The sequence below is a fragment of the Protopterus annectens genome, chromosome 5.part1 (assembly GCF_019279795.1).
Source record: "Protopterus annectens isolate FY-2018-M chromosome 5.part1, PAN1.0, whole genome shotgun sequence".
NCBI lineage: Eukaryota > Metazoa > Chordata > Ceratodontiformes > Protopteridae > Protopterus > Protopterus annectens.
Window position 1 is genome coordinate 346453216 of NC_056736.1, and position 25698 is coordinate 346478913.

Here is a 25698-nt window from a genome sequence, read left to right on the forward strand (position 1 = left end):
GTATATTAACTTATGCACCAGATAATAAACAAATAAACAAAGTTATTCAAAAATATTGGCCAGTTTTAACAGTGGATCCTAAAATTAAAAGTATAGTAGGAGAAAACCCCAAATTCACATATAAAAACAAGAAGAACTTGAAAAGTCTACGGTGTCACAATAGAACAGAAACAACACAGAGAAGAGTAGTAAAGAAAGAAGGAACTTGCAAATGTGGGAAGTGTAAGGCATGCAAATATATTAATACGACTAATGTGTTCCAACATCCTATCACACATAAAGTATATTCCTATAAAGGGAATGGAAATTGCAATACACAGAATGTGATATATATATATAGCCAGCTGTGAAGGATGTATGTTGTTTTATGTGGGCAAAACTAACAGAAAGTTCAAAGAATGTATTTTATGGCATCTAAGAGACATCAACAACAAGATATCTTCTGTTTGTATCAGCATATAAAGCATAATCCAGAGCATAGCTTTAAATATATGATATTAACTCATGTTTCAGTTACAGCACGAGGTGGAGATTTATTCAACAGAACTGAAAAAATAGAAATGGAATGGATCATGAACTTGCGTGCCAGTCAAAGTCCTAGCCTTAACGCAGTAGTCCCCTTAAAACCAGTACTAAAAGAAAGGAGGCTTAAGGGGCGATAATATACTTCTATCATAAAACCACTAAGAAATAGGACTGAATAACATGACAGTAAAGCTATACAACCAGCTACTAAAGAACATGTGAGAATGGACTCCTCCCAAGTGAATAGAATAACCAGTGACATACTTGCAGGAACTCAGGAAGTTAAACTGATTTGGCAGTGTATATAAAAAGAAAGATTGGATACAAGTAGTAAATGTAACCAATGAATAATGAAGGCAGAGAGTCTTATTTGAATATAATACCTCATTGGTCAATACCTAGAATACACACAGTATAAAAGGAAGAGCAAAGCAGATAAACACAGAATCTGAAGATTTACAACCGAAAGCGCTTATCCGTTCTTGAGCCCATTTTTGAACACAAGCAGCATGGTTATTTGAAGTTGGCTTTAGAACTAGGAATATTTTGGAACTTGCTCCAGAGACTTTGTAAACAGGCAGTTTGCTGATTCCAATTGGCTTCAGAGGAAGGAAGAATTATTTATCCTGGAATTTGTTTAAGTGCACAGGCAGCACGTCGATTTGAAGTTAGTCTTAGACTTTGGAAATTCATTCCGGTGTCCTTGAACACGAGATGCCTATTGGAATCAATTGGCTTTAGAAGAAGGAAGAGCTTTGGGACTTGTTCCCCCCCCCCCCCACTTTACACACAGGCTGTATGCAGGTTACAGGCTGGCTTCCAAGTAAGGAACTTTTTGCAACTTGCTTTAGTGCTTTTGCATACAGGCAATTTATTGACTTAGAACTTTGGAAGTACCTACTGAGGAAGCAGAGCATATAGTCATCAGTGAATGGAGGTTTTGTACTCAAGGAAGAAAGGTAGCTGGAAGTGACTTCCAATGAATGAGTAATTTCTCATCATATTGAGCCAAGTTACTATAACAAGATATTTGGTCCGAGGAAAGTGTTATTAATGTTTGAACCAGTACTTTGAAGTAGGCAATTTGTTGTTTTTAACTGAACAGAATTAAAAAATTGTTTTTATTTAAGGAAGGACCTGGGATACATATGTAGTGCTTGCATACTAGCAACTACAAGAAAGGGGATATATAATACCCGCTAAACAGACCATCTTGGAGCTAGCTACCACGTGGAGGGAGTAGCCTTATTGTGGTTTTTCATTTTCATATGGTGAAGGCGTACTCCCTAGGCTAGAGCTTGTTTACTTTACATTTTCACTCTTACATACTTCTCTGACACTCCTGACTTCCTCATACAATACCACAACTCCTCTCTAGGCACCCTGTCATATGCTTTCTCTAAGTCCACAAAGACACAATGCAACTCCTTCTGACCTTCTCTGTACTTCTCCATCAACACTCTCAGAGCAAACATCGCATCTGTGGTGCTCTTTTCTGGCACAAAACCATACTGCTGATCACTAATCATCACTTCCCTTCTTAACCTAGCTTCCACTACTCTTTCTCATAACTTCATGCTGTGACTGATCAATGTAATCCCACTGTAGTTACTACAACTCTGCACACATCACCCTTATTCTTAGAAATCAGTACCAAAATACTTTTTCTCTATTCCTCAAGCATCCTCTCACTTTCCAAGATTTCATTAAACAATCTAGTTAAAAACTTTACTGCCATTTCACCTAAACACCTCCATGCTTCCACAGGTATGTCATCTGGACCAACAGCCTTTCCATTCTTCATCCTTTTCATAGCTATCCTTACTTCATCCTTGCTAATCCAATGCACTTTATGATTCACTATCCGCACATCATCTAACCTTCTCTCCCTCTCATTCTCTTTATTCATCAGCCCCTCAAAGTACTCTCTCCATCTGCTTAACACACTCTACTCACTTGTGAGTACATTTCCCTCATTATCCTTTATCACCCTTACCTGCGGCACATCTTTACTAGCTCGGTCCCTCTGTCTAGCCAATCGATACAGATCCTTTTCTCCCTCCTTAGTGTCCAACCTTTCATACAACTCTTCATATGCCTTATCCTTAGCCTTCGCCACCTCTCTTCGCCATGCACCTCATCTCCTTATACTCCTATCTACTTTCTTCATCTCTCTGACAATCCCACTTCTTCTTCACCAATTTCTTTCTTTGTATATGCTCCTGTACCTCCACATTCCACCACCAGGTCTCCTTGTCCTCCTTCCTCTTTCCAGATGTCACACTAAACACCTTTCTAGCCATCTCCCTTACTAGCTCTGCTGTAGTTACCCAGCTATTCGGTAACTCTTCACTGCCACCCAGTGCCTGCCTTAACTCTTCCCTGAACTCCACCTCTCAATTACCCTTTTTCAATTTCCACCATTTGATCCTTGGTGCTGCCCTCACACTCCTCCTCCTCTTCTTGATCACCAATGTCATCCTACAAGCCACCATCCTATGCTGCCTAACTACACTTTCCCCTGCCACCACTTTACAGTCTCTAATCTCCTTCAGACTGGCCCTTCTACATAAAATATAATCCACCTGTGTGCACCTCCCTCCCCTCTTGTAGGTCACCTTATGCTCCTCCCTCTTGTTAAAATACATATTCACCACAGGCATGTCCATCCTTTTCGCAAAATCCACTACCATCTGACCTTTTGCATTCTTTTGCTTAACACCATACCTACCTATCACTTCCTCATCCCCACTGTTCCCTTCACCAACATTCCCATTGAAGTCTGCTCCAATCACCACTCTCTCACCCTTGGGTACAGTATTCACCACTTCATCCAACTCACTACAAAATGTTTCTTTCTCATCCATTGTACACCCAACTTGTGGAGCATATGCACTAACAACATTCATCATTACACCATAAATTTCCAGCTTCATAAACATCACTCTATCAGACACTGTTTTCACCTCCTAAACACTCTTAGCATACTGTTCCTTCAGAATAACCCCTACACCATTTCTCCTCCCATCCACACCATGATAAAACAATTTGAACCCACCTCCGATACACCTAGCCTTGCTCCCCTTCCATCTGGTCTCTTGCACACACAATATACCAACCTTCCTTCTGTCCATCATATCAGCTAGCTCTCTCTCTATACCAGTCATACTGCCAACATTCAAAGTTCTGAACCTCACTACCACAGTCCTAGCCTTTACCTTCTTTCGGACATGCCTTCCCCCTCTTCTCCTCCTTTGGCCAACAGTAGCCCAATTTCCGCCAGCACCCTGTTGGCCAACAGTACTGGTGGCGGTCATTGTTAATCCGGGCCTCGACCGATCTGGTATGTTTTTCTGTACTCTTGTCCGCATGTATGATTTGACAAAATTTTATGCTGGATGCCCTTCCTGACGCAACCCTCCCCATTTATCCGGGCTTGGGACCGGCACAAAAAAAATGCACTGGCTTGTGCATCCCCAGTGGCTGGGTTGAGTTCATTATGTCCTTATTACATGAAATTAGCACATATAGCTGCTCCCAGATGTAAGATTAGAGGCAAGGGGTAAACAGTAGTTTATAGTCAGTAGCTAAAAAAAATAGCCAGATAGCAATATCAGCTAATTATTGCATGAGCTTCCACCACTTTCTTTCGTGTGTTGTGCAATAGTTTCCAGTTTTTGAAATAAGGAGAATGAAGCTATTAGTTCTGGTAAGTTGGACCTCCAACATTCTGTTATATTTAGCATATACAGGACTTATAAAGGAGGACATAGGAACCTGGAGACACTATAGCACAGATTCAGGTGCCCATTAGATTTGGCTTGTAGGAGATGAAATTGGTGGCCTAAAAGATGGGAAAATATTAAACCACATTCTTAGATATCGGTAGCTGCGAGCAATCTTGAATGTGATTCCTTTCAGGCAGCACACAAATGGTATTATGCCTAGAGTCATTTTACTAAGTAGTTTCAACAGGATTTGAACAGTCACACTTAGATGACAGCACACAATCTGTCATCACACATTACATATTTCAAAATTCTACACTTATCTTAGATACTGATAAGGCTTTCAAGGAAACAGGAACACACTTAATAGATGTGGACCTGATCCTTCTCACTTCATACACTTCAGGTTTATTCTCTGGAACTTGGTATTCAAGTTGATGCTCATCAGGAACTACTTGAACATGCCTCCCACGCCGGCACCATTTACTGTTCACACTATCTAAGGTAATGGGTCATTAGTTTTCTGAAATGGAGCATCCATTGTATCCCACCAGTGGTTGGTCTGGTTGAAGGATAGGTAGTAGATGTGTAGAGTAGCATCTGTCATAAAACTTTCTGTGTGAAGCTTTATGTAGTTAGACAGTCTATTTAACTGAGTCATATGGAATAGTGTTAGACATACGAGCATTAGCTGTTAAGTGTTTACTCTTGTGCGATTAAATGGAGTAGATTGATATGACATGAGAGCTCTTTGAGGATCAGATTATCTTAATATATTTGCAGTTGTTTGCATTACAACTTTTTAGCTGTTTGCACTGCTCTCTGTAGCTCCATTTGACCGAGTATAGTGAGGATTTTACGTAGTACGAGTAAAATCATAGTCATCAAGAAACTGTTGGAACTTTGTACTGTTGTCTGTAACCAGTTTAAAGGGTGTTGCATGTCTGGTGAAAATGGTCTGTAACTTGGCCATTATATGTAGGTTAATCATAACTGGTGCATGTATTATTTCTATGTCATGAGGCTAATGGCCCACAACTCTGAGGCACCTTGTGCCTTCATACTCTCACAAGTCAGCAGCCATCTTTCCCCAAGGACCTTGTAGTAAGGGGGATAGTGTTAATGTCTCTCTTTCTCTCTGTCACTTTCTCTTTTTTGGGATGGTTTATGGATGATACAGAAGTGTCACTTTGACCCAAGCTTTGCAATGTCTTGGTTGATGTTTGGCCACCTACTGACATTTCGGATTTCTTGATAGTTTGTGAGACCTTGATGCCCTTTGCATATTTGCTGTTATGTTTCAGCACACTGTGATAAGGGTTTGATTATCCTGTCTTGACATAATAATTAGCTCCTGGTGTCATGTACAGATGCTGAGAGAAACCCAATTCAGTAGGAAACTCTCTGTGCTGTCAAACACTGAAGACAACATAGACAAGAGTTCAATGGAGCACTTCTGTAGTGGAACAAGCAGTAGGTACTAAATCGTGATGTCAAAAAAACACCTTAAGACTTACTATAAATATTTATTTGAAGAAGATCCCTCAAGGTGCTGAAATTATAGTCCTACATACTTCATTCCTCAGCGAAGTTGGCAACCCTCAGCTTAAATATCTATGTTAAAGGAAGTATAGGAATGTTCCTTTTTTACCTGTTGATTGTGAGCCTTCTTAGCTCCTTGCAATCAAACTAGCATTTTGATGGTAATCTCCTTAGGGTAGAGCTGCTCTTGCAGCTATACTGTACTGGCTCTCTTATCTGATTCCTTCCCCTTGGTGAAACTCTGCATGCTCAGCTGCACCTATTCAGACTGTGTAGGGTGTGCCCTGCTTCATTCCCCACCCTTCACCCATTTTTCCGGCCTCTCCTGGATCATTTGATTTATGCAGTGCATGCAGTGCCAACAATTACATATCCTACTAATGCCTCTTGAACCACAACATGTTCACAGCCACAACACCTCAATCCTAAACTTATTAACAAAACAATATCAGTCTTTTTTTCATATCAAGAGTTTTACCAAGCTATTATTGCTGAAAAGGGCCTGTATAAAAACTTCACTAACACAACTTTTAATCTACCACCAACCTACGCATTAACAACCTTTTTGTTCCTGTACTCCTAGCAATTCAAAAGCATATTACATACCGTCTAAAATACAGCTCATGCAGTTTCCCCTCATTCTTTACATGCACAGACTTCCAAACTGCCTACAATGACACTCATACTAAGGAAAACAAGACAGTCCCAAGAAGCAATTTCAACACTATCACAACACCCTTTGTCACATGGGAAATACATATCACTAAAACATACCACACACACACACACACACACACACACACACACACACACACACACACACACACACAGAACACTATTCCTGCAACACACACACACACACACGCACACACGCACACACGCACACACGCACACACGCACACACACACACACACACACACACACACACACACACACACACACACACACACACACACCACCAAACCAGCCATCATAAACAGCACTACCAAGCAAAATCACAAACAGTCGTCCAGTTCATTTTCCAGTCTATTTCTCATATTCACTATTAGTATTACTCCACTCCTATACATACTCCTACTTAGCCACATTGAATCCAACCCAGAGCTATAACAACCTACCACAATAATTCACCTCAACACGCCTCTCAGCAGTCAACAATAACTTAAAATAATCGCACTCTGTGCAGGGCACATGTTAAATGAACTACAACCGATAAGCAGCTTTAGAATTTATTTAAAATTTTTAACAGGGAAAGTCTGACTAGGACAGAGCCTATTTTCAGTGGAGGCCTGGGGAGAAATGATCCAGATGCATGTCTTTGGAATGTGGGAGGAAATTGGAGTACTTGGAGGAAACCCACACAAATGCAGGGTGGACATGTAGAGTCCACACAGAAGGCACCCCAGCCGAGAATCAAACCAGAGATCCTCTTGCTGTGAAGTGACAATGTTAACCGCTGCCCCACTGCACCGCTCACAGCATCCCCACAAAATAGGAATCACTGAATCCTTGCTTAAACTAGATACCCCAGACCTGATCTACCATTTCCCAAAATAAAAATATATTTCTGCTCCAAGACCAGGCTCAAGACAAGGAGGGACTCATTCTTATCAAACACAACATAATAACATCACTCTTTGGCCAAAACTCCTCCAACAATTATCATAATACTAACTGGTTGCCCTTAAGACTTAATGGCAGAGATTCCTCCTTTGCAATTACCCTAGCCTACATCCTTCCACTCTCTAACACCACCAGGTTTCAAGCTTTGTTGAACTGGTCACTTCAGTCCACCAAACCTACAAAGAGCCTAATCATCCTCAGAGATCTTAACACAGGTCTTCTAGGACCCAAAAAATATGTCATGTTCAGACATACTAGCCAACTTTGGGCTGACCCATCTCATCTCTGAATCCACCAGACAGAACGTTCTCACTGGCAGTAACAACACTCTAAAAAATCTACTCATTACAAACTGCCCTATACTAATCTCAAATATTCAACTTCTTCCCCCCTAGCATCATCAACTACTGCTTCATATACTTTAGCCTACTAACCTCTACTAGGGAATTAGCACATCTAATATCATTCAGACCTAAAACTCAGAAAAATATCACAACCCTTAAAAACAAACTAAGCAGAACTAACTGGAGTCCAATAGCCTCTTCTAACAACCAGGCCACCATTGTAACAATTTTAACAGACTTATTTCTTCTCAGACAAAATAAGTACTTACCTGTTATTAGATTACTTCATAAAAGCAACAATAATCAATGGCTCTACACAAATTAGAATCTCTATGTAACCAGTGTGATACAGTATGGAAATAATAAAACCCATCCCTTACTGAATAATAATAGCAGGCAGAGCCAAACACAAAGAACATGCCCAAAATAATAAACCATCTTAGAACCATCCCACCCCAAAGATTCCTTGACAGACTTCTGCACCACCCCCACCACACACACATACATCCCTAAATCAAACATCCTAACCCCCTGCCTTCCGTCACACCTTCCAACTTCAAAAAACCACAAAACAAGGTAATAGGTTATTTGGTCAAATTCCAGCAGAAGCTCCACAAGGATCAGATGGCTTACTGCCCTAGTTTTTACTTATATGTAAAGAGAATCTTCTACACTCAGTCAAATACTTCTGTAACATTTACCTTTTGCAAAAGTTAATACCCTCTCAATAGAAAGAAACAACAGTCAGATCCATACCCAAAGCTGTTAAATTAAAAGACTGACACTTACTTTTGCCCTATATCTATCTCCCCACTCTGGGAAAGATTCTTGAAAAAAATATATTTTTGCAAATGATGACATTAAAACATATACCATCCTAAGACCACACCAACATGGATTTTGGCCAGGACATAGTACCATGACTGCTGTATATATGCCGACACATGAATTGTATTATGGATAAAGAAAGGCCTTCTAATTGGGGCAGTTTTTATTAACCTCACCAAAGCCTTTGACATTGTAGACAAAGCACTCCCACTTCACTCACTAATCTTCACAGGTGTCATGTCAAGCTCACTACCATGGTTTGAAAGTTTCCTTACCAGCAGAGAATTCAAAGTCCAAACAGGTAAAAAGTCATTCAATCCAGCCTTCATTAACAAAGCAATAGCACAGGAATTCTCTCACCCCTAGTATTATCTCTCTTTTCATAAACAATTTACCAGCAAACTAATGACCCAATATAATTCTATATGCAAATGGCATGGCCATCTGCAAGTCCAACTCATCATATTCTACCATTAAAAGACATCTGGAAAATTACCTCAGTGACCTGTCTCAGTGGCTCTTATCTAAAATCCTCAGCCTTAGTACTAAGAGACCAAAAGCCATAATCTTTAGGGTCAGACAAAACGTCTCCACTGTCTCCCCAAAACTGGACAGTTCTACACAGCAGAAAAGACAAACTTGAACCATGTTCTAATTCAGCTGATGGCCTTCCAACTGAGTACCTTAAAATGGCAACTGATAGCATTCCCTATCCTGTTTCTATCTTTATAAATATGTCAGTCCAGGAATCCCATGTTCCCTCTCTCTGGTCACCTCTTTCTTCAAATATGTAGGCATCTGGTTAGACCAGTTTCTAAACCTCCATCAACATGTCTTAATGATAAAGTCTAAAACTGATACTGTCTTATTCTGGACAAAAATAATATCACACTTCCTTTTACCCAATAACAAAAAAGGTAATAGACAAAAGAGTCCTACTGTCCCAACCTGAGTGTGGATTACCTCTTATAGCTACAGCCTTCAAGAAAAAACCCGTAAACCCTTCAAGCTACTACAAATCTCAACTATAGGTTCATCTCCCTTGCCCCCCCCCCCCCAAAGTGCATCACTGCCCAGCCAAATGGGTTTCTTAAAACAAAGATTTACACTGCTCCTAGCCTCATTAACAATGAAATTGTTTTTAAGGTGACTCACTGAACAAACCACAACATATGACCTAAGATCACAGTCCTCCCTCACTCTCACCATCCCACAAACCAAACTGCATTCCATCTATCATAGTTTTTCAGTAATGGCTCCTCAGATTTGGCAGTCCTTCCCAATAGAATTCTGGTTCATCTCACCATTCAATAAATTCTAACATGAGCTTAGAATCTCTTTAAAAAGTCTTTTGTAAATGTTTCACATCCCAAGACATTAATTGATAACACCACTGGCCCACTCACCCCCTATCCCTTCTGCAATTACAGGCAACTTAGCATCATCAGGCACATTTAACAAGCATCCCCTATCTAAACTCTTGCAACCTCATTATTCCTTCTTCTCTTTTATGTCCCCCACCATTGCAATCCCCCTTAATATTCCTCTTACAATCCTCTCCTTCTCTAGTTACTATTAAAACTGTTCTCTTTTTTCTCCCCTTTATACATAGTATAAACACACATTCTAGGCATAGTGTGAATCCTACTAATGTTTAATCGTATTCCTACTCATGTTTTAATATTAATTTAATTCTATTTACCAATTCTTAATATGTTACCAATATTGAAAGCTGCTTTGTTTATCCTGACTTTTGTTTTTATTGTACTTGTACACTCCAGGTTTGAACACGTGGATGGTCCTGTTAGATTAGTGCTCTACCCCATTAGCAAAGAATAAATAAAAAATGAGCCATCATGCTCTGATAGTTGCATTCAGACTGTGTAGTACTTATACATAAGATGTTTGGCTTGTGTCCAGTGAATTGGACTGTGATGATGTGAGGTATTGCCAGCTATACCAGGAGAAGTAGGGCAGTGGATGTATAACATATGTCAGCACTGCTAGCTGGAATTTTGTAAAGAATTATATGTCATTTGTATATCAAACTGATCTGTTCACATGTTAGTGCTAAAATGTATCAACAGTGTACCCTGCTGGACAGAAAAATAAATCTACATGAATTATTGCAACGGTTTAAATGTATATGTTTTAACAGAGGATACTGGAAAAAAGAGGTTAATCTCAAACTTTAAAAATAGTAAGAAATTAAATTAGTGTGCCTAGACCATAAAGATGTTATCTCACAGTCATGAATGAAGCCAGAGACACAGGGTCTCTAAGAAGTATGGTTTATTAGCTTCTGTAGGAAGAGTGGATTTGTTTTATGGTTTTATGACTTCCAGGAGCTGCAGCAGATCTTAGCAAGGCTGTGTGTATGTGTGTGTGTGTGTGTGTGTGTGTGTGTGTGTGTGTGTGTGTGTGTGTGTGTGTGTATTATCGACACATAGGTGCTAAATCCTAACAATTTCTAGCAATGGGGGTTGCATGGGAACCAGAAGTCAGATGACCAGAGGTATGTGATGTCATTCTGGAATCCACCACTAAAATAATGTTTAATACTAGTTGAGACTGAAGTCTCAGGAAAGTCTGCATTTGGAACCTGACATCAAAGGATCACTAACCTACTTCATCTTGCTTTGCTCTAGTAAGTGACAAGGGAATAGTAACTCTTTAGATTAATCAGGAAAAGATAGTGATATTAGTTAAGTACTGTTTTTCTGTATCTGTGTGAATCTGTTTATCTGTTTTTTTTTATATTTCCCTTGGTTGAAACTCTGATGGTTATTGTAAACTGATATTTGTATTTTCATGTTCTTTTCTTCTTTATTATTAAACATATTTAAACTTTTAATTTTGGCTGGTCCTTTAGAGAATATTTTAACCTTTGAGAGTACTCATATCTGTTTGGTGACTCTGTGGCCACTCTTGAAAGCCTTAATGCATTGGTAAAACAACCATTTGTAATAATATTAATTTCACTCTTGTAAGAACCTTAAAGTAGCTGGCCTGGGAGTATCTGGTGGCAGTAACTACCTTATAATCTGGGCAGAAGGGGGCATAGCTAGTAAACCTGTGCCAGCATTTCCCAGGTGTGTGTGTGTGTGTGTGTGTGTGTGTGTGTGTGTGTGTGTGTGTGTGTGTGTGTGTGTGTGTGTGTATGTGTGTCAGCTACTTGGGCAGGGACACAAAGCACTGGTTTCACACAGAGGGTCCTAGAGGACTTGGCTTGGGCACTCAGCTGAGGTCTTAACACAAGAGCTGTGCCAGTGGGGAGCCTTATTGGGGACCTGGGGAGAGACAGAGAGAGAAACTCAGACCCTGGTCTGAGTTTGTTCCCTGTGTGCTCTTAAAAGAAATTGTGCTTGATGTAGAGAGCTGCATATGGAAATACTGGGTGTATCCATTTTTGTTCCAAGTGAATGTCCCTCTCAGTGTCAGTGGTGAGGATTGAGGCTCTTTGATTACTGGCAGAGAGAGGGGACTTCACAGATTGTTGAGCAGTGGTGTGGATATTAACTGAACTTCTGTAGCCTGTAAGCAGTTGTCACTAAAGGTGTGTGTATTCTTGGCAGCCATAAGGTAAACATTCAGGGTTTCAGTTCACAACAGTTTTATTTATTTTTTGTTAGTTTAGTTTAGTCAGGGAAAGGAGGCAAAGATGTCAGCAGATGATTATGGCAAGCTGACAAAGAACCAGTTGGCCAAGGTGTGCGAAGCCAAAGGACTGGTGCATGCCAACCTGACTAAAGAGGAAAAACATGATTTCTGCCTTAGTCACAGCTCAGACCAGCAACCAGGAGGATAACCATTCTGGTGATGGGAATTTGCAGCCCTCACAAACAGAATAGTTTACCTTTTCCTCAGAGGATGTAAAAATCCATCTGGAGTTAAAGAGACTTGAACTGGAGGACAAATGTTTGGAATTAGAATCAGCAGAGAGACTGGAGTGTTTGGATGCTAAAGAAAATGAGAAGCAGCATCAACATGAGAGGGAGATGCTGGCTCTTTGCCAGGATCATGGAGGTGATGGGGAAGGGAATAACTAAACCCCAAAAGCAATAAAGGGTGTAAATTTCTTCCACAGTTTATAGTGGGTGATAATTTTGATAGTTTTATTTATATATTTGAAAGACTGTGTAAGCAGTATAATGTTTATCAAGGGCTCTGTCTATGGTTCTGACCCCCTTACTCCACGGTAAAGCTGTAACTGCAGTTTCTAAATTGTCTGATATTGATTGTTTAAACTATGACAAAGTAAAACAATGTTTACCTGAATGTTTTAAGGTAACACCTGAAGCTTTCAGAAAAAAAGTTTTGTGAGCATAGATGCAAGGCAGATGAAAGTGTGTGTGGTTATATTGCTGAGTTAAGCACTTATTTTCATAGATGGTTGAGTGGGTGTCAGGTCACCACTTTTGAAGGGCTGGCAGACCTTTTGGTGAGGGAACAAATGCTTAGCACTTTGCCTGAGGACATGATCTGGTTGGCAGACCAAGAGTGCAACTCTGCAGGTGAGCTGCGGAAAAAGGGGAATCTCTACTTAGCAAGCAGGACATCACTGCTTAGGAAGGAGATACCCACTGCTGCACATAGATATAAGGGAACCCATGGTGGGCAGCCTAAACCACTCCAACAGCATCCACCAGTAACACGGGAAGCCATTAGTTCAGGTATACAGCCAGGACCAAAGGTTAATGGTTTTAAATGTAACCAGTGGGGCTATGTATCATATAGATGTCCATGGAGGCAAGGTGGGGAACTAAAGATGGGGAAGCCAGTAAGTGGGAATAACTGTATGCCAGTGGTAAGTTATCTGGAGACAATGGGGGTACCAAACTATCACCAAAGTTTATATCCAGTCTTAGTGGATGGAAAACAGGCCACTGCTAAGAGAGGCACAGTCTCAGACATAACTACTGTGAAGCCTGGAGTGGTTAAAGAAGAACAGTACTTGTTAGAGCAGTCCACACACATCACACATGTCATGTTAGGCTGAAGCCATGGCTGGTGAGGTGGCTATTTCAGGAGGAAGTTACCCTGTAACAGTGATTCTGAAGGTGAGCCACAGCTGCTGGTAGGTACTGATGTTTCCTTGGATAGAGTGACTGCAAGGGCAGAGGTGAGTGGTCGTACCCTGGCTGACAGTCAGACATTACTGCCAGAAGATACCAAACTTCCTGTGGAAGGGGAGCTGGGAAGTGTTAAAAAGATAGAGTTGAGACAAGTTCAGCTCTTGGAACCTGCACTATAAAGCCTGAGGGAGTAGCTAAGGTGACACATGGTTCTCTAGGAAAAGGGGGAGTCTGTATAGGGACAAAGGGTTACTGTACAGAGAGTGGACCCTGAGGGAGGGCTAGAGGGTGAGGTAATACAGCAGTTGGTGGTGCCTAGAGCCTACCATCTGGCACCTCTAGTCATAGTCCATAACATTCATTTTTCAGGTCATATGGGCATAAAGCGTACCGAGAGACTTATTATGCAGAACTTTTACTTGCCTGAGATTGCAAGGGATGTAACAGGGTACTGCAGGACCTGTGAGCAGTGCCAAAAAGTAGGCAAGGCAAGAGGCAAGGTCAAGGCTCCTTTGATACCTTTGTCTGTGATTGAGCAGCCGTTTCAGAGTGTAGCTATGGATATTGTGGGGCCTCTGAGTTTTCAAGATCCACAGGGAAGAAGTATATTCTGATTGTAGTAGATTATGCTGCTAAATACCCTGAGGCTTTGGCTCTGTACTCCATCGAGGCAGAGAAGGTGGCAAATGCTTTGTTAGAGATTTTCAGCAGGCTAGGTATCCCAAAAGAAATACTGATTGACAGAGGTGCCAATTTCATGTCAGACCTGCTGGCTTGTCTATGGAAGTGCTGTGGGGGTGAAGCACCTAAAAACCACCCCATACCATCCCATGGCTAATGGTCTTGGGGAGAGGTTAAACTCTACACTAAAGACCATGCTACAGGCATTTGGAGACGAGTTTAAGAGAGAGAGATTGGGACAAATATTTGCCCCTTCTGCTGTTTGCATACAGTGAGGTACCCCAGGAATCCATAGGTTTTTCACCCTTTGAGTTGCTGTATGGGCATAGGGTAAAGGGGTGTTTAGATTTGTGATGAGTGGGAGGGGGAGTGTGAATCCCACAAGAAGTCTGTTGTGACATATGTCCTAACTTTCAGGACAAGGCTTAGGGAGCTCAAGGGCTTGGCCCAGGAGAACCTGGCAGGAGTCCAACAGCAGAAAAAGGTCTGTTATGACAGGAATTCTCAAGCCTGAGAGTATGCTGTATGACAGCAAGTTGTGGTTATCATTCCTGTCAAAAACAATAAGCTGCAAGCAACTTGAGAGAGACCCTTCAAAGTGGTAAGGAAAGTCAGTGATGTTAACTATGTGGTAGAACTGCAAGGTAGGGGCCCAACTTGTACCAGGTTAACATGATGAAACCTTATCATGATAGGGAGGCCATGCTGTTAAGTATTTGCAGTAGAAGGCAGAAGGAGTCTGAGTTTTGGCTACAGTGAACCAGCCAGCAAAATGCCAAGTCACTATGGTGGAGTCTAGGGTTGCAGGCATATGATATGACAGTGCAGCACAATAGTGGGGTTATCAATGCCAATGCAGATGGGCTGTCAAGACAGTGTATGGATTGATGTATTCCCAGACTCGCCCATTTCTCTCAAGCAATGTTTCTCAAGTGTCACTTAAAAAACTAGCTTGAGTCTTCAAAGCTACATATGTGGTAGGTGTACACAACTGTACTTTCTGAGGATTGTGCAAGCAGATGTTACATTTAAGGCCCCTGGTTTATGGCCTTACATGTGACGTCCCACGTATGCTGCAACAGCTAAGCTGGGGCTTTTGTGTGGCAGCCGGCATGCGGGTCGCCTGGGGGCAGGAAGTCCCACAACTGGAATGCAGCAACATGGAAGAGAAAGACATCTATGGTTATGGTAAGATTTTACACAACTATTCTTTTTCTATTATGAGTTGAGATTTATTGTGCAGTTATATTTTTAGGTTGGGATTGTCTTAATGGTTCAAATTGCACATACTCTGAGGTAGCAAAATTCATTATTGGCAGGCCAATATGAGTCCTCTGTCGTTGATTAGAAATTTGTTGCAGTTTCAGTAGTTTAAGGGTTGTGGGTTGATATAATGCTTAAGGTGTTTACCTTATAGACAGAAGGAATGTGGCTAAGCTTAAAATGGCCAGCAAGGGCTGTTAGCCTAGTATAAACCTGTATAACCCTGAGATGTGACGATGCAAGGTATTTCCAGCTATGCCAGGAGAAGTAGGGCAGTGGATGTATAACATATGCCAGCACAGCTAGCTGGAATTTTGTAAATAATTATATGTCATTTATAAATTGAACTGATTTTTACAGATGCTTGTGTTAAAAATGCATCACAAGTGTGCCCTGCTAGACAGAAAAAAGAAATATACATATGTTATTGTAACTGTTTAAATGTATATGTTTTAACAGAGGATGCTGGAAGAGAAGAGGGTAATCTCAAACTTTAAAAATAATAAGAAATTAAAATACTGGGCCTAGCCCATAAAGATGTTATCTCACAGTTTTGAATGAAGCCAGAGACGCAATGTCTTTAAGAAGTATGATTTATTAGCTCCTGTAGGAACAGTGAAAGTGCTTTATGGTTTTATCAATTCCAGGAGTTGCAGCAGATGTTAGCAAGGATCTCTGTGTATGTTTTATTGACACACAGGTGCTAAATCCTGGCAGTGTCTAGCAATTGGGGTTGCATAGGAATCAGACATCAGATGACCAGAGGTATGTAACGTCAATCTGGAATCCAGCACTAAAATAATGTTTAATATTAGTTGAGACTGAAGTCTCAGGGAACTCTGCTCTTGGAACTTGACATCGAAGGATCACTCACCTACTTCATCTTGTCTTGCTCTAGTAAGTGACCAGGGAATAGTAACTCTTTAGATTAGTCAGGAAAATATAGTGAGATTAGTTAAGTACTGTTTTTCTGTATCTGTGTGACTCTATCCATCTGTGTTATTTTAATATTTCCTGTGGTTGAATCTCTGGTGGTTATTGTAAACAAATTTTTAGTATTATCATGTTCTTTTCTTATTTATTATTAAATATATTTAAACTTTTCATTGTGGCTGGTCCTTTAGACAATATTTTAACATTTGAGAGTACTCATATCTGGTGACTCTGTGGCCTCTCTTGAAAGCCTTACTACATTTGTCAAACTACAATATGTATTAATATTAATTTCACTCAGTATAATTGGGGAGCCTTGTAAGAACCTTAGAGGAACTGGCTTGGGAGTGTGTGGTAGCAGTAACTACCTTATATTCTGGGCAGAAGCATAGCTAGTAAGTCTGTGCCAGCATTTCCCAGGTGTGTGTGTGTGTGTGTGTGTGTGTGTGTGTGTGTGTGTGTGTGTGTGTGTGTGTGTGTGTGTGTGTGTGTGTGTGTGTGTCTGTGTGTGTGTGTGAATGTGTGTGAATCAAATCTCAAAGAAACCCAAACCTCAGGCTGAATGTGTTCCCTGTGTGCTCTTAATGGAAATTGTGCTTGATGGAGAGAACTGCATCTGGAAATACTGTGTGTATCTATTTTTGTTCCAAGTGCATGTCCATCTCCAGTATCAGTGGTCAGGATTGAGGTTCCTAGATTACTGGCACAGAGAGGGGACATCCCATGGACATTCATCTTGAACATATTGGATAAAAAATTGTAACTCATGGCCATCTTTGGTAGCTTGATTTAACTTTTATAGCCTCTTAGATGCAGATCTTGTTATAGTGTTGTGCACATAGGCAGCAACATTATCTGAGAGCAGTTGGTCATATACAGGATTTCTGCAAAAAATGTCTGCTACGACTGACTGTTTTTTAGGTACATAGATTGCAGTGGCATTGAACCTTCTAGTTGTCATTAACAGATTTTTTGGCATCTGCATGGTACTTCATTTATTTCATAGGAATTAATCAGTGGAAGCACTGGCTTGTGGTCAGCTTGAAGATAGAAACTTGAGCTCTAATAAGTATCTGAAGAATGTTTCACATGCCAACACACTTGCAAGACACATTTTTTCAGACACACTTGCAAGACACATTGTTTCAGTCTGCAAATATGTTTGCTCAGCATCAGTTAGCATTCTGAAGCAGTAAGTACCAGGACATAAAACGTGTTCATCCACATGTAGTAATGCTGCACCTAAGCCATAACAAATAACATCTGTGCTCAAAATTGTCAATTTAGTGACATCATAGCAAATTCTGTACATGACAATCTGCTGTCACAGGATGCTGCTAGCAATGGAGATGTTAGCATTTCTTTTACTCTTCTGAAAGCTTGGGCTCAAGCCTTTCCCCATGACCAGAGTATGGTTTCTTTAGCAAGTCTGTTAATGGACATAGCACAGCTAGAAGATCTGGTAAGAACTCTCCCAAGAAGTTAGACATACCTCGGGTTTGTTTTAATTCAGTTACACAAGATGGACTCTTTAGCTCAGTTGTCACTCTGACCTTGCTTGCATCTGGTCTGGTTCCACTAGCACTTATGCTGTGACAAAAGTACTGGGGATCAGTCTTTCCAAAGCAACATTTGTCTTGGTTAAACATTAAATCAGAATTATTAATAATTTGGAGCACTGCATCTAGCTTCCAATCATTAATCTCCTTATCTGGACAAAATACCAAGATGTCTTCCATAGCAACGACAACAATAGCACCATCATGCCCTTTTAGAAAGTCAGTAATTTTACTCTGAACGATCTTGGGTGTTGAGGTTATACAAAACAGCAGCCTTTTGAAACAGAACCTTCTCATTGAAGTAATGAACATTGTTAGCTTTTGGCTTTCTTCCTTAAGGAGTATTTGCCAAAACCCACTGGCAGCATCTAATGTGGACAGCACTTTAGCACTGACTAGTTCAAGTACTATGTAGTGTCTTCTAATGTAGATAGAGGAAACCTTTCTTGCGTAAGTGCATGCATAAACCTCTTTAATTCAACATGCATTCATACACTGACAGTTTTCTTTATTACAAGAACCACTGGAGCACACCGCTCAGTCAGTTCAGTTACACTCTATTTCACCTGCCTCTAGTTTAGACAGCATATGATGTCATCTGTCTTGGTGTGGTCAAGGCCATATTGGGAGGCATTCAGTTTTAATTTAACCTCTGGTGCTTCACAATTAAACAGATCAACTTCAAATACACCTGTTCAGATTTAATTTTGTTCTGGCAATTAGGCCTGTCATATATGCCACAGCTCTGACTGATGAGCAATGAGCATTTTATTTATGTATGGTTCCCAGCACATAAATGCAGAACTCACACCTGTGCTCATTCTATGGTTAGAAATTTACAAATGTATAGAGTTTGCCTGCAGGGCTACATATTTTTGTCTCTGTTTCATACAACTGTGGATGCTTTGAGAAATTTCTATAGGTAGCATATGATATCACAGTGACATGGGGTCCCACATCAATTCTGAAACTCATTTGATTTTGTACATAGAACATTTCACTTTCTAATTTGCTTCAGTACCAGACACAGTAGACACTGAACCCAAAAAATATGTTTCCTGTACATTATCTTCAGTTTTATTTTCAGAAGCAACTTCTTTAGTTAACTTTGTCTTATAAATGAAAGCAAAAAGGCCTGCACACCACTCTGCCTCAGTACGATAACCGTTGCACTTTGTGCATTTGCAACTATTCTACTCACTCTGCTTCTCATACATTAACTCACTTTGACCAGTATTATATCTCTTTTTAAACTTGCTGGTCTCTCTGCATTTCACCTCATACACATTCGCCATATTTAAATAATATTTTGCTTGTTTACTAATTCTGACACTATAGTCATTTTTATGGCCTTTTCCACAGTTAGGTTTACTTCAAGTTGTAACTTTTGAAAAACTTCAGTATCAGGCGGCTTCCCAATAACAGTTTTGTCTCTGACTTCTTTATTGTTATTTCATTAAACTCACAATAACCCCCTTAGAGTTGACTCTGTAGTCAGGGACTTAGGGACACGTATAGATTGTAATCTAGCCTTTGATCATCACGTGTCTACAGTGGTGAGGAAATCATTCTGTTGCGCAACTTATAAACAAAGGTATACAAGGAAGTCATTGTTCCACTGTATTCAGCATCCATCAGACCTATCACTGCGTACAATGCCCCCTTTGGTATGTACCTAACCAGGTATATTCGGCAACTGGAACAGACGTTCCTCACTAAAATAATACAGGGCATAAGTAATACATCCTATGCAGACCGCCTCAAGGCCCTATACTTGTATTTTGTCTCCTACTGGCTTTTGAGGGGAGATCTTGCCTGGCTTACAGTGGTCAGGTACATACCAAAGGGGTCATTGTACTCAATGATAGGTGTGATGAATGCCGAATACAGTGGAACAAATACTTCCTTGAACTTAGATGCCATTCCTTTGTTTATAAATTGCGCACCATATAATGATTTCCCCACCACTGCAGACATGTGATGATCAAAGGCTAGATTACTATCTATGTGTGTCCCTAAGTCCTTGACTATTAGGTCAATTCTAAGGGGTGTGTTGTCAATATGATAGTTACCAGGGATGGATGACTTCCCAAAGGATACCATTATGCATTTCTTGGCATTTAGTTTTAGTCCATCACTTTGGCACCAGTTGTTTATCTGTGTCAGCCCCTCCTGGAGAACATTTGTGTTAGTGTGAGATTCAGTGACAGCTCCTAATTTACAATCATCTGCAAATTTAGTCAGCCAGAAACCACTAACATTGGCCTTGACTTCTGAGAAGTAAATGCCAAAAAGGAGTGGTCCAAGGACTGATCAATGAGGGACTCCACTTGTGACTGGGCTCTTCGTAGAGGTGGGCTCCCCAGTTCTAACTTCCTGGGTCCTGTCTGTGAGAAATTTGGCTATCCACTGGGTGACATACAGGTTTATACCTAACTTACTGAGTTTGTCAACAATGCCCAAGTGGTGTATTGTGTCAAATGCCTTTGCCAGGTCAAGGTAGGTAGTGTGAATGACTTTGCCCTCATCCAGTGCTTTGGTGACCTTCTCAAAGAAGTCCACCAGGTTGAGTAGGCATGATCTGCCTTTGAAGAAACCAAATTGGTTTTGGTCCTGTGTCTGGAGGTTTACCATATCTCTATTGAGCATCTCCATGATAATTGTTTCCATAGCTTTACATATACAACTAGTGAGACTTATGGGTCTGCAGTTTCCAGGGTCTGTAGATGGCCCACCTTTGTGCAGAGGGATGACTGTTGCCTTTCTGCATTCATGAGGCATGAAGCCAGTTTGGAGGCTACAGTTAAATAGTAATTTCAGAGGCCCTGATAGGTCATGTTTCATGCTATTTAGAAGGCATCCTGGGATATTGTCTGGGTCCATTGATGAAGTGATCTTGGTCTTAGAGAGAACATTAAGGACCTGTTCCCTAATGATAGTAGGGAGAGTTATATTTGATGATATTTCTTGAGGGAAGGTTGGGGGGAGTGAAGTTGGAGCTGAATTTATCAGCAGGAGGTTTGCTATATCTTCTGGGTCAGTATAGGTGGCAATACTTACAATGAGCTCTGCACACAATTTTGTATTGCCTTTGAGGTTGCGGATATAGCTAAAGAATGCTTTGTAGCTGTCCTTGGGCAAACTTTGCTCAGATTTGGCTTTGGTAGACTTTATTTGTCCTCTGAGTTGTTTGGTTAGTTTGATGAGAGTGCTTTTGTCCTGCTGGGTGCTGCACCTCTTAATTCTTGCCATGATTTTCTTCCTCCTGTTTTACATCCGACTGATTTTGTGATTCCACCAGGGTGGCTTGTTTTTTGAGTTAGTTCTGTACTTCTTCCTGGTAGGTACAGCTGCCTCTATGCAGCTGTTAACATACTTGTACAAGATGTCTGTGAACAGTTCTGCACAGGCAGAAGTGTTCTCGGGTTCATAGGTTCATAGGTTGGTACTAGGATTTCGGCCCTAGGGCCTATACAAGCCTAGGCATAACAATTTCCTGGCTCTTTCTTCCCACAGTATTTACTTCTCTGGACCCCTGTATAGCAGGGTGACTGACGTGACCCCAGGGTGAATTTCCTATCTCCCATCCAATCATCTAGGTTCCTTTTGAAGTGGGCCAAAGAGGCGCTCTGCTTGACAAGTATGGGCAGTCTATTCCAGAGTCTGGGGAGTCTCTGGGTCAGGAACCTATCCCTCCAGCATGTTTTGTTCATTGTGATGACAAGGTTTAGATCCCTGGAGCGTGTGTCTCTGAGGGATTGGGATTTCTTTAAGTGTAGCATGTCCAACAGCTCTGCGTTTGACATGGGCTTGTATGTTAAGCAGAGATCACCTCTGAGTAGACGATATGCGACAGAGTATAGTTGGAGTTTTTTTAGATGGTCAGCATAGGGCATCTGCTTTAGGCCCATGATTCTTTTAGTGAGGTATTTCTGTGGCCTTTCCAGTTGTTGCAGATGTCTTGAGAGGTACATATCAAATGGGGCATTGTATTCTATAATGGGCCTAATGAGGGATGAGTACAGTGGGACAATGACCTCCTTTTTTCTGGAAGAAAAGTCCTTAGTGATGAGGTGTGCCACATAGAAGGATTTCCTGACTGTTATGGTGATGTGGTTATCGAAGGTGAGACCACTGTCCACCTGTGTCCCTAAGTCTCTTATCACACTTTCGGTGTTTAGTGTACTGCCACCTATGTGGTAATTCACGGGTACATGTTTTTTTCCCAAAGGGGATAACTATACATTTCTTGGCATTGAGCTTGAGCCCATGGCTCTGGCACCAAGCATCTGTTTCTGTAAGGCCCTTTTGTAGAATATCCACATCATTTGGGGATTTAATAATGGCACCCAGTTTGCAGTCATCTGCAAACTTTGTTAGCCAGAGTCCCTTAGTGTTGGCCTGTACTTCAGAGAAGTAGATGCCAAACAAGAGTGGTCTCAGGACTGAACTCTGAGGTACTCCACTTGTCACTTGTCTGGAGCTGCATTTGGAGTCAGCTACTTTTACAATGTGGGTTCTGTCAGTAAGCCAGTTGGCAACCCATCCAGTGATGCAGGGATTAATACCCAGCTTAGTAAGTTTATCTATGATTCCAGAGTGGGGGATGGTGTCAAAGGCCTTGGCAAGCTCCAGATAGGCTGTGTGGACCACCTTTCCCTTGTTCATGGCTCTGGAGACTGATTGAAAGAAGTCAGTCAGGTTCAGGAGACAAGATCGGCCCTTCATGAACCCAAACTGCATGGGGTCCACTGTTTGAAGGCTGCCAATGTCTTTGTTTATAAGTTCCATGACAATACATTCCATGGCTTTGCAGATCAGGCTCGTCAGACTGATGGGGTTGTAGTTCCCGGGATCTAAGGTGGATCCCCCCTTGTGGAGTGAGATAACTGTAGCTGTGCACCACTCAGTGGGCATGAAGCCTGAGGTGAGGCTATGATTAAACATGACACTTAGGTAAGGTGCCAGTTCATTTTGTAGTTCATGTAGTACACAGCCAGAGATGTCATCTGGTTCCATGGATGCTGTATTCTTAGCTTTGGAGAGGGTGGTTTTACCTGTGTGGCTGTTATTACTGGAATTTGGCAATCTTTCGGTATTGAGATGGGCCCTTTAAGGGTGAGAGAGGGGTGAAGTTTGCACTGAATCGATCTACCAGGATATTGGTATATTTAATGCCATTCTGTTGTAGCTCAGAGCAGATCTGAACATTTCCATTTAGATGCTTGACATAGCTATAGAATGCCTTCTGGTTGTCTTTGGAATCTTTGGAAATTTTATTTTCATAATAAGCTTTGGAGGATTTTATGAGGGATCTCAACTTCTTATTGAGGCTGGTAAGGGAGTTTTTTGCATCCTGGGATTTTTCTCTTTTCTGCTACAGTTTCTTCCTTTTGTTGTAAAGTTTGTTTATGGGAAGGGACCACCAGATTGGTTTCCTTTTTTTGTAGGAGAGTGTCTTAGTTCTATTGGGGATGGCACGATTCATGCATGAGTGGATGTGCTCGTACCGTGCCTTAGTGTAGGATTCAGCAGTCGAACTTTCAGTTCCCGTCTGCATGGGTGCCATGAAGTTTGTCACTTCTGACTTGAGTAGCACGAAGTTAACTTTGGAGAAGTTTTTTATAGAGGTTTCCTTACTGGGGGGTGGGGGTGGGATGTGGATGTCAAGGGTGATTAGCTTATGGTCAGACCTGATCAACGAGGGGGTGACCATAGGTGTGGGGCATCAATTTCCCATGCTGGTAATGACCAGGTCTAGGATATTGGAGCCCGTTGTGGGACTAAGGATTAGTTTATCCAGGGCATTGGAATTCATGAATTCCAAGAACCATCAAGCAAAGGTGTTGGTACACGAGTAGTTTTCCCTATTAATGGCAGGGTAGTTGAAATCACCCAGTATTAGGGTGTTTGGTTGTAGCTTAATATTTTCCAGTATGTTTAGAAAGGTGTAGTAAGAATCTTGGGGCATGGTGGGGGATTTGTAGCAAACTACAACTTTGATTGCATTCTTACCTGGTGTTAGTTGCACCTGGAGAATTTCAGATGCATTATGTTGGTAACTCGCTAGGTGTTGTGAATATCCTTGGTGAATATGGACACTCCTCCACATTTAGTGTTTCGGTCCTGGTTTGTTGGCCGAACATGTGGTAAGAGTTGTAGCCTGGTATTGCAGGGGTGCTCTCTGGAGCCTTGAACCAGGTCTCACTTACTGCACAGATATCAATGTTCTCCATTTTTAGGAGTGCCTCGCGAGAGCGCATTTTGAGGTTTAGACTTCTAGCATTGAGTAGCATTACCTTCAGATTTTGCATGCTTGTACATGTTATGGTGGTGGTTTTGTCCTTTGAATTTTGCCTAAAAAAGGCACTATAGGGTTGGCAAGAGCCTTAGCCAGTAACCTGAATCCCAGGAGCGACAGGTGCAGACCATCTCTGGCAAAGCATCGTGGTCTGTCGATCATGTCGTCCCAGGCAGATAGATACTGGATCCCCTTTGAATGACACCAGAAGCTTAGCCAATTGTTGACGTCAATCATTTTGTCCTTATACTGTGGTATCATTCTGGGTGAAGGCAGGATGCTGCTTAGGGCTAGGGTCATACCTGCCTAGACTACATAATCTGAGAGCTCTTCCATGTCTCTTTTCATGTAGTCCAGGGAGGTACGTCTCAAGTCATCCACTCCAACATAGACAATGACAGAGTCATATTTGTACTTGTTGTGGAGTGACTTGAGTACATGCGTTATGTGGTGGAGCATGGCACCTGACAGGCAGCTGACTGTAATTTTCTCCTTGTTCAGCCTGGTGAGTGGGGCATCAGTGTGCCTGACTATAGAGTCACCTATGACTAAAGTGTTGGGTACATTGTCTTACCTTAGGGGCTGTTGTCGAGTGGCACACTGGTGTTGTGAGCTATGTGACACTTTTGTTGTGACTGGTGTTTGTTTGCGTTTCAGCTTCGGAGCTCCTTGTTGCTTGAACAGGTTGCTGTTAAAGGCCTCCACATATGTGGGTTTAGTGTTGCTATGTGTGGGTGTTGCTGGTCTGGGTTTAGAAAGGCTATGTGTTGCTTGACGTGTAGTGCAGGTGTTAACCTTCTCTTGATTGTCTAGCACAATCTTGGGTGGAGAGAGCTTTGCTTCCAGTTTGGCTATATAAGTGCATCTCTCGCAGGTTGTAGTGTTGGGTGGTAGGAGGAGAGGGTTGTCTGTGTACATGAGGCAATTGCTGCATTACCCCAGTATGTCCAGATTCACCAGGTGGAAAGGAGAAATCACCGGAAGCTGACCCTTGGACATGCCTGGTTTGGTGCTTTTGTTTTGTAAAGTACAAGAGCTGTTTTCCCTTACCGTAGCAAGGTACTTTGCAATTATAGGCTGTTTAGTGCCTACGATTAATTTCTCCTTATTAACAAGGAGAGTTGAGTGCTTGTATCAGTTTAAGACTTCCTAGTGCTTTCCAGCAGGTTTTAAAGCAAGTGCTAGTCGCAGGGATGCTAAAAGGTAAGATGAAAAAAAGGGTTTATCCTAAACACTGCAGGATGCACTAGAGAAGTTAGATGTGAAAGTAGGTAACTTAAGTTTTACCTGTCAAAA